Source organism: Phyllobates terribilis, unplaced genomic scaffold, assembly GCF_046119375.1.
Source record: "Phyllobates terribilis strain yellow unplaced genomic scaffold, ASM4611937v1 Scaffold_13__5_contigs__length_258822181, whole genome shotgun sequence".
NCBI lineage: Eukaryota > Metazoa > Chordata > Amphibia > Anura > Dendrobatidae > Phyllobates > Phyllobates terribilis.
The window spans coordinates 181,470,464-181,479,935 of record NW_027362773.1 but is presented as its reverse complement, the minus strand read 5'-3'; positions in this window follow the sequence as shown (position 1 = coordinate 181,479,935).

Below are 9,472 nucleotides of genomic sequence, written 5' to 3'. Positions count from 1 at the left end.
CATTCCCAAACTGTAACTCCTGTTGAGGGAGACAATGAGGAAGACGATGATGAGACTCAAATACCTGATTGGAGCGACAACTTCAGTTTTTTGTCAGGGCAGGAAGAGGTTGGCTCTGAGGACGATGGGTGTGATAACACACAGGGTGAGGATGACGATGTTGGAGATCCCACTTACTGGCAACCCACAGTCAGCCAGTAAATGAGGTCTGCAGAGGAGGTGGGGGAGTATGCTAGTGACGACAAGGTCAGGTTGCGCCTTCCTGGACAGAGACGTAGTACTGGAAGCACGTCAACAACTGCATCCTCAAACACATCTCTGCCTCTCACCACAAGTCGTGGTGGCTCTTCAGGTCGCATGGGTGCTAAGCCTTGCATAGCCTGGGCGTTTTTTCCGATCGATAAAGATGACCCAACTCGTGTTATCTGCAACATTTGTCAGCAAAAACTAAGTAGAGGCCAAAAAATACATAGTTTGAGTACTTCATTCATGAAACGGCACATGGATATGAAGCATAAGTTGCAGAGGGAAGCTCACTGTGCTACAATGCGGCCTATCTGGCCGGGCCAACCACCGTCTGCCACATCTTGTGCATCCGCGGCCTCTTCATCCTCTGTGACTCGGGGGATAGCAGTCACACCTGTTTTGGGACGTAGACCTGCCACCTCTTTACCCGCAACAGCCAGAGTGATTGGCAGGTCATCATTTTCTTTGGAGATGGAAACACCAGCTGGTGTTCAGCACTGTCCGACATCGATAGCACCACCTTTGGATTAAGGCAACCTGACATGTCCGCCTGCATCTTCCTCACAGACTGCCAGTGTGCCGGGGCACACCCTTCTCAACCCCGTCTAAGCACAACACCCAACCCTCGGTACCTCAGATGTGGACAAGTTAAAGACCATTTCCTCCTAGCCATGACAAAGCTAAGAGGTTGAATTTCACCATCTGCAAGTTCTTGGCTAAAGAAATGCTGCCTTTCCGCCTTGTGGACACAGAGGATTTTCGAGACCTTATGTCCGTCGCAGTGCCCCAGTACCAGATGCCCAGTCGGCACTACTTCTCAAAGAAAGGTGTGCCTGCTCTCCACCAGCATGTCGCACACAACATCACCGCTTCTTTGAGAAACTCTGTGTGTGACAGGGTGCATTTCACCACAGACACTTGGACAAGTAGGCATGGACAGGGGCGTTACATGTCGCTGACTGGGCACTGGGTAACTATGGTGACAGCAGGACAAGGGGCTGCTGTACACGTCTTGCCGTCCCCACGAGTTGTGCGTCAATCCTCTTTATCTCAAAGTTCCTCCACTGCTTCTGCTTCCTCAACCTCCTCTCGGTCCTCCACCTGCACCGAAAGCCTGTCTGGTCATGCCACAAGCTTTCTAACTGCGTAGAAGGGGTCCTGCACACGTCATTACTATGCTGGCAGCAGGGATCAACGTCATCAGGCGGTTTTTACTTTAAATGTCTGGGAAATGTGAGTCACACAGCTGAGGAGTTGTGTCCAGCTCTGGAGAACCAGTTTCATGAATGGTTGTCTCCACTGGCCCTATAACCAGGGAAGGCCGTGTGCAACAATGCTGCAAACCTGGTTGCAGCCCTTCGCCAGGGCAATGTCACACACACATGTGCCTTGTATGGCTCACGTGTTGAACCTGGTTGTCCAGCAATTTTTAACCCACTATACCGGACTAGATGGCCTTCTGCAGATGGCACGGTCACTGTGTGCTCACTTCCGCCGTTTGCATCCCGCAGCTCAGCGACTTACATCTCTACAGAAGTCGTTGGGCCTGCCACTTCAACGGCAAAAATGCGATGTGCCTACCCAGTGGAATTCAACTCTGCACATGTTACAGCGACTGTGGCAGCACCGCAAGCCCTGGTGCAATACGTTGTTACGTATAGCCTGGGCCAACGAGATCCAGAGGTGGGGCAAATCACGCTGGAGGAGTGGTCTCAGAGCAGGGACCTATGCACCATTCTGCACAGTTTTGAAATGGCGACGAAGATGTTTAGTGCTGATGATGCCATTATCAGCTTGACTATTCCGGTGATTTACATGCTGGAGCACATGTTAAACAGAATTCGGAGTCAGGTGGTGGCACAAGAGGAGGTGGAGGAAGTAGAGGAGGAGGAGTTGTATGCGGAAGGGCTAACATCTGCAAGGTCCAGACGGTCGGCAGCACCAAGGCGGCCAGCATGTGAGGGTGGTGGAGATGGTTTTACCACGGCACATGGTAGCAGCCAAACTAGTGAGAAAGGTGCAGGAGCCCAGGAAGAAGTGGAGGACGAACTGATGGAAGACTCATCAGATGAGGGAGACCTTGATCATATTTCTGTTGTGCGAGGTTGGGGGGAGAGGGCAGAGGAAGGAAGCATGATTGTTACCTCGCCACCAACACAACAGGGACTTGGTGCTCCTGGATGCGCAAGACACATGAGTGCCTTCTTGCTGCACTACCTGCAACATGACCCTCGAATTGTGAGAATTAGAAATAATCCTGACTACTGGGTTGCCACACTGTTAGATCCCCGGTACAAAAGTAAAGTTGCAGAAATTATTCTTGCCATAGAAAGAGATGCACGCATGCAGGAGTATCAGCAGAGACTGTTGCAGAATCTTACATGTGCTTTTCCCCAAAACACTAGTGGTGCACGTAGTGAATCTCACAGTTCCAACTTGTCAACCATGGGACCGTTGAATGTTCAGCACTCAAAACATTACAGAAACACAGTATCTGCTGGTAACATCAATTTTGCGGAATCATTTCACCACTTTTTTAGCCCATCCTTTGCAAGGCCACAGGAGACAAGAAGTCTGACACATAGTCAACGCCTAGAGACGATGGTACAGGAGCATCTCCAAGTAAACATTGAAGCCAAGTCTGTGTCACTGGACCCTTGCTCTTTTTGGGCTTCCAATCTGGATAAATGGCCGGAGCTCACCACTTACGCCTTGGAGACCTTGTCATGCCCCGCAGCCAGCGTTCTGTCTGAACATGTGTTCAGCGCTGCTGGTGGTGTGCTGACAGGTAAGCGCACGCGGCTCTCCACTGATAATGTAGACAGACTCACGTTCATAAAGATGAACAAATCATTGATCCGAAACAACTTTTCTACCCCTGTGTCATCCTGGGGAGAGTAAAAGCTTGATGATTTGTTAAAATCACCTCACCAACCGTTTTAAGCTTTCAAATTACGAATCATGTTTATATGTATCTTGGCTGGAAAATAATTTGGGCTTTGTAGCAGTTTGCAGTACTGATTCTATTAGGCCATCTATAATAAGCTCCACCAGCTTTCAAATTAATTATAATTTTTATCTGCATCTAGCCCAGAAAATAATTTTGGGGCTCCTAGATGCGCAAGACACATGAGTGCCATCTTGCTGCACTACCTGCAACATGTCCATCAGATTGTCAGAATTCGAAATAATCCTGACTACTGGGTTGCCACACTCTTAGATCCCCCACACTCTTCGATCAACCTTTTCATTTTAATAAAGAACAAAAAAATGGTCATTTTTAAAATTATAAGCATTAGCAGGTTATTAGAAACTGAAATCAAACAGTTTTCAACTCAAAACTTTATTCTAGGTGATGTTACATTTTCACATAGGACCCCTTGTTCGAAAAGAGCTTCTGAACTCTCTCGTCCATTGAATTTGTCAGGTTTTGGATGGTTTCTGCTTCAATTGTTTTGCATGAGGACAGAATACCCTCACAGAGCTGTTGCTTAGATGTGAACTGCCTCCCGCCATCATAGATACTCCTTTTGATGATGCTCCAGAGGTTCTCAACGGGGTTGAGGTCAGGGGAGCATGGGGGTCACACCATAAGTTTGTCCCCTTTTATGCCCATATCAGCCAGACATGCAGATGTGTTATGTGCAGCATGAGACATTGCATTATCATGCATGAAAATGATCTTGCTGCGGAATACACGGTTCTTCTTCTTGAACCATGGCAGGAAGTGCTGTTTGAGAAACTCCACATACATTATGGAGTTCATCTTTACTAGTGTTGAGCCACCCCCATAGTGTTCGAGTTCGGTTCGGTTCGTCGAACACCCGTGTGTTCGCCGAACTGTTCGTCGAACTGTTCGTCGAACACCTTCGAACACCGTTAAAACCAATGGCAGGCAAACAAAAACACATAGAAACACATAGAAAACACCTTCAAAGGTGTCCAAAAGCTGACAAACTGCTCAGAAGACATAACTAACACATGGAAAAGTGACAAGTACATATAGTCATGCGAAAATAAAAGAGGTGGAGGAGTAAAAGGAGGGGGAGACACAGATATAGGCATGTCATGCCCTTCTAAAATCCAAAAAGTGAGAAGCCGACACGGCCAGTCCGCTCCTGCCCGTGCCACCTCCGTGTCGCCGGGTTTGTGCCAGAGCCGCGGTAAACCCTGACGGCCAGCCCCCCTCTCCCAATACTGGTGCCTGTCCGCTGGTGGGTCGAGAGAGCCCCCCTGTGGTGGAGGCAGCTCTAAGCTTTTTAATATAAATTGTCTCTCTAATTTGAATGAATACACTTTAAATCCATTTACAAGGATCTATTGGAGGGCAAGTCTCATGCCAGCAGCCGCGTAATTCCAGCTCCAGTAGCGTCCACTAAAGCTGCTGCAGTTAAAAAGTTTTTATAAGGATCGAGCTCGGCTGTCCACCGCAAGGCATCCTACTGCCAGTCCCAGCCCCTATGCCTTGGGGTGCCTCCTGATGCTCTTCACTAAGTATCCCATGGTCCCGAATCATTTCCTTTGAAAAAATTAAGTGTCTAAACTACAGGTGGTGTAGCTTGCTTAACAGCCGGGATAATCCGCTGACTAGCAGACACTGATACTAGGCACAAAGTATTTCCTGGGCTAGATGCAGTTAAAAATTTGTAATTAGATACTCTCGTTGGATGCTGAGAAAGCATTCCATAGAGTCTCCTGGCACGCCATATATGATTCTCTTAAAAAGCTTGGGGTAGGGGTCTAGGGGACCCTTTTATAGCCAAAATCACGGCCCTGTATCGCAATACGTCACCTAGGCTGAAGATAAATGGAACTGTAGCACCCTGAGGGCTCGGTTGCTACAGACGTATTGCACCTCACCCAGAGGTGTGATATCTCACTCTCAGGTAAGGATGGAGTGTGGATCAGGACCCGACACCTGCATGCATTACACCACATTGCCGTGGGGCAGGGCGACCAATATGCCCCTGAGATGGGCACGACAGTCCCTGTCCCTGGCTGGAGTGGGGGGAGGGAACACTGAGGAAGGGGAACCCTGTAGTGCAGGAGCAGGGAGGAAGCAGTTCCTGGGTGCATTGAGAAGGGAGTATAAAAGGTGGGCACCATCTTAGTTCAGTGCAGAGAAGTCTGAGCAGAAGTGGCAGGGAGCAGGGGCTCTGCATGAGCTCTGCTCCGGAGTCGGGCCTAGTAACAGAGGCCCAGGCCTGGAAGAGGGAGAAGGAAGGAAGAGGAGCGGAGAAGGCTCCAGGAACGAGGAATGAAGGGATCCCAGGGGTGCGGACGGGCGAGTCGCCACCGCACGCCCGAATCCACCTGCGTGGAGGGGTCAGGCCAAAGGGGGAGACCGGTCCCCAAACTAGTGGAGGCAGGAAACGACCCTCAGCTAGAAACCGGAGGCTCTGACATTTTATGTGGCGGAGCCCCTCGCTACACCCGCTAGGAAGGCACCACATAGGGTCAGGGAAACTGGCGCCAAGTTTACCAAGAGGAGGCCCGAGGCAGCCGGACAGAAGTGTTGGTAAGAAAGGCCAGACAAAGGACACACAAAGGGGGTCCTGTGAAGTGCTACAAAGTTATCTGGGAGTTGTCTGAGCCCCTCACCTGGTGAGCACAGTACGACGTGGGCAGCCGTTACCTGCAGACGTGGTCTGGATAATAAGAACTGTGAGTAAAGGCCCTGGACTGCATCACTGACTCCGTGTCGTTACTGCTGCTGCCCTGCACCATCACCCCCATCCTCCGCATACACTGCCCTGAAGCTATACTCCTCCCGTGGGGAGTTATGCTACGCTCTGCTGCACCCACAACACCAGCCTCAGCGGTCTGCCCTGTAGCAGCGGTTCACTCTGACCGCAATCCACGGGTGGCGTAGTCGGACATTTAAACATCAAAACCACATAAATAGTTCAGCCACTGGTTTGACCGCCCTGAGCCACGGAACCGGGTCACCACCACGAAGACTACAACCACCAGCATCCACCAAAAAGGGTCCGGCTCCGGGTGTCCCAAGGCCCAGGGGGTGCGTCAGAACATTTTCATCACCTTTCACAATCACCAATGGGACAAGGCAGGGATGTCCTCTGTCCCCTCTCTTATACATCCTAGTGACGGAGCACCTGCTCTCATCAATTCGCCATAACCCCAATATTAGGTGGATTGAGGTGGGAGGCACCGAGTACAAGTGCTCTCTATTTGCTGATGATGTCCTAGCATATATCACTCAATCACATATATCCATCCCTGCTGTTATGGCTGAAATAGATCACTTTGTTACATGGTAAAATTTTAAAATCAATGCAGCGAAGTCTGAGGCCCTCGATGTCTCCCTCCCCAAATCCATATAGGATTCCATCCAGTCCAACTTTCCCTTTTCCTGTCCCTCACAGGGTATCAAATACTTAGGAATTCCTATTCATAGAGACCTCTCCCATCTATGTTATCTTAATTTTGGGCCCTTTATTGAACAACTCTATACAGACCACGGTTGGCAAGTTAGAACTGTAAGATTCACTACGTGAACCGCTGGTGTTTTGTGGAAAAGCACATGTACACTGCGTTCCAAATTATTATGCAAAAAGTGTTTAGGAGTGATAAGGGAAGAATTTGTTTGTTTGTCAGTTAAACTCATTGATGGTGATGTGTGTCAGGGCTCTTTATATCACTGTAAGCAATTGCAGACACCTGTGCTAATTAGTTTGGCAGGTGTGTCCAATGAAAGGCAAGACTACTTAAGAAGGCTCTCTCACATTATTAAGCAGCCTACATTTTCTGCCAAAATGGGAAAGAAAAAGGATGTGTCGGCTGCTGAGAAGCAACAAATTGTGGAGTGTTTAGGTCAAGGCATGACTACAATCAACATTGTGCGATGATCAGGATGAAGTGTCTTGGCAATCAAGAAGTATGTAGCTTATTCACAGTACACACGTGTGCGTGCTGATAAGGGCAAATTGAGGACTCTTTCCTACAGGCAATTACGTCAGGTTGAAAGAGCAGAGGCAAAAAAGCCTTGTCATAGCAGCAGACAAGTTTTTGAAGCTGCTTGTGCCTCCAACGTCCCCCGAACAACAAGATGCAGGGTCCTTCAGAGGTTTGCAGCTGTGCATACGCCATCCTGTCGACCTCCTCTATCCACTTCACACAAGCAGAAACGGCTCCAGTGGGCCAAACATTACATGAAGACTGATTTCAAAACTGTTTTGTTCATGGATGAGTGCCGTGCAGCGCTCGATGGTCCAGATGAATGGAGTGGAGGATGGCTGGTTGATGGACACCCCACGCAAACACGGCTACAGCGCCAACAAGGAGGAGGTAGAGTAATGTTTTGGGCTGGAATCATGGGGAGAGAGATTGTCGGCCCCTTTAGGATCCCTGAAGGCGCTAAAGATGAACCCCATAATGTATGTGGATTTTCTCAAACAGCACTTCCTGCCATGGTTCAAGAAGAAGAACCGTGTATTTCACAGCAAGATCATTTTTCTGCATGATAATGCACCATCTCATGCTGCACATAAAACATCTGCATCTCTGGCTGATATGGGCATAAAAGGGGACAAACTTATGGTGTGACCCCCATGCTCCCCTGACCTCTACCCCATTCAGAACCTTTGGAGCATCATTAAAAGGAGTGTCTATGATGGCGGGAGGCAGTTCACATCTAAGCAACAGCTCTGGGAGGGTATTCTGTCCTCATGCAAAACAATTGAAGCAGAAACCATCCAAAACCTGACAAATTCAATGGACAAGAGAGTTCAGAAGCTCCTTTCGAACAAGGGGTCCTATGTGAAAATGTAACATCACCTAGAATAAAGTTTTGAGTTGAAAACTGTTTGATTTCAGTTTCTAACAACCTGCTAATGCTTATAATTTCAAAAATGACCATTTTTTTGGTCTTTATTAAAATGAAAAGGTTGATCGAAAAGTTTGGGGGATCTAAGAGTGTGGCAACCCAGTAGTCATGATTACTTCGAATTCTGACAATATGAGGGTCATGCTGCAGGTAGTGCAGCAAGAAGGCACTTATGTGTCTTGCGCATCTCGGAGCCCCAAAATTATTTTCCGGGCTAGATGCAGCTAAAAATTATTTTTAATTTTAAATCTGGTGAAGCTTATTATAGATGGCCTAATAGGATCAGTGCTGCACACTGCTACAAAGCCCAAATTATTTTCCAGTCAAGATACAGATAAACATGATTAGTAATTTGAAAGCTTAAAACGGTTGGTAGGGTGATTTTAACCAATCATCAAGCTTTTACTCTCCCCAGGATGACACAGGGGTAGAAAAGTCGCTTCGGATCCATGATTTGTTCATCTTTATGAACGTGAGTCTGTCTACATTATCAGTGGAGAGCCGCGTGCGCTTATCTGTCAGCACACCACCAGCAGCGCTGAACACACGTTCAGACAGAACGCTGGCTGCGGGGCATGACAAGATCTCCAAGGCGTAAGTGGCTAGCTCCGGCCATTTATCCAGATTGGAAGCCCAAAAAGAGCAAGGGTCCAGTGACACAGTCGTGGCTTCAATGTTTACTTGGAGATACTCCTGTACCATCGTTTCTAGGCGTTGACTATGTGTCAGACTTCTTGTCTCCTGTGGCCTTGCAAAGGATGGGCTAAAAAAGTGGTGAAATGATTCCGCAAAATTGATGTTACCAGCAGATACTGTGGTTCTGTTACGGTTTGAGTGCTGAACACTTGACGGTCCCACGGTTGGCAAGTTGGAACTGTGAGATTCACTACGTGCACCACTGGTATTTTGTGGAAAAGCACATGTAAGATTCTGCAACAGTCTCTGCTGATACTCCTGCATGCGTGCATCCCTTTCTATGGCAGGAATAATTTCTGCAAATTTACTTTTGTACCGGGGATCTAACAGTGTGGCAACCCAGTAGTCAGGATTATTTCTAATTCTCACAATTCGAGGGTCATGTTGCAGGTAGTGCAGCAAGAAGGCACTCATGTGTGTTGCGCATCCAGGAGCACCAAGTCCCTGTTGTGTTGGTGGCGAGGTAACAATCATGCTTCCTTCCTCTGTCCTCTCCCCCCAACCTCGCACAACAGAAATGTGATCAAGGTCTCCCTCATCTGATGAGTCTTCCATCAGTTCGTCCTCCACTTCTTCCTGGGCTCCTGCACCTTCCTCACTAGTTTGGCTGCTACCATGCGCCCTGGTAAAACCATCTCCCCCACCCTCACATGCCTGCCGCCTTGGTGCTGCCGACCGTCTGGA